This window comes from Elephantulus edwardii, unplaced genomic scaffold, assembly GCF_000299155.1.
Source record: "Elephantulus edwardii isolate Elephantulus edwardi_28Jun2011 unplaced genomic scaffold, EleEdw1.0 scaffold00056, whole genome shotgun sequence".
Taxonomy (NCBI): Eukaryota; Metazoa; Chordata; class Mammalia; order Macroscelidea; family Macroscelididae; genus Elephantulus; species Elephantulus edwardii.
The window spans coordinates 9,062,159-9,063,236 of record NW_006399806.1 but is presented as its reverse complement, the minus strand read 5'-3'; positions in this window follow the sequence as shown (position 1 = coordinate 9,063,236).

Here is a 1,078-nt window from a genome sequence, read left to right as displayed (position 1 = left end):
AGGGTAAAGCCAGAATGCTCCATGGAGTCAAGGATTTTGAAGCTTCGTCTGACATACTTTGGGCATGTTTCAAGGAGGGACTGGTCCTTGGAGAGGGACGTCATGTTTGGGAGAGTGGAGGAACAGTGCAGGAGAGGAAGACCCTCGATGAGATGAATCGATTCTGTGAGTGGAGTGGTGGGAATGAGTGTTTGAGACAGCGAGGTTGGCACAGAATAGAGCAGCGTTTAGGGCTCTTGTACATACAGTCGCTATGAGTCACAAGCGACTCGATGGCACATAACAACAAAACAACAACAGGATCAAATTGTTCAATTTACTCAAAGGAAAATTTTGTTCTCAAAGGTGTCCCAGTGGCACAGTGAATAAGTATTCAGTCGCCAACCAAAAGGTTGTTGGGGTGAACTCACCAGCCACTCCAAGGGAGAAAGATGTAGCAGTCAGCTTCTGTAAAGATTGACTTCCAAGAAAGCCTTCTGAGGTAAGTTCTACTCCACTCTATGTTGTTGTTATTAGGTACTATTGAGTAGAGTACAACTCATTATGACCCTATGAACAAAAGATCTGAAACCAGTCCTGCCCTGTGCCATCCTCATACTTTCTGACACACAGGAGCCCATTGCAGCAGTTAACTTGTCAATCCACCTGGCTGAGGGACTTCCCCTCCTTTGCTGACCCCCCACCCTTCCCAACATCATGTCCATCTCCAGGGAATAGCACCCCAGCAATATGTCCAAAGTATGTTAGTTCAAGCGTCATCATTCTTGCCTCCAAAGAATACTCTGACTGCACTCTCTCCAAGACATATCTATTCATTTTCTTGGCCATGGAACATATAGTGTTCTCCAAAACCACAGCTCAAAGGCATCAATTCTTTTTCTGTCACCCTTATTCATTGTCCAGTTCTCAGATGCATAGCTAGTAATTGGAAAGACCATGGCCTGAATCTGGTGCACCTTAGTCCTCAAACTGACATCACTACTCCTCAATAATTTGGAAAGGGACCTAACTGCAGATTTTCCCATTGCAATGTGTCTCCTTACTTCCTGACTGCTGGTACCAAGGGCAAGGGAGTAGA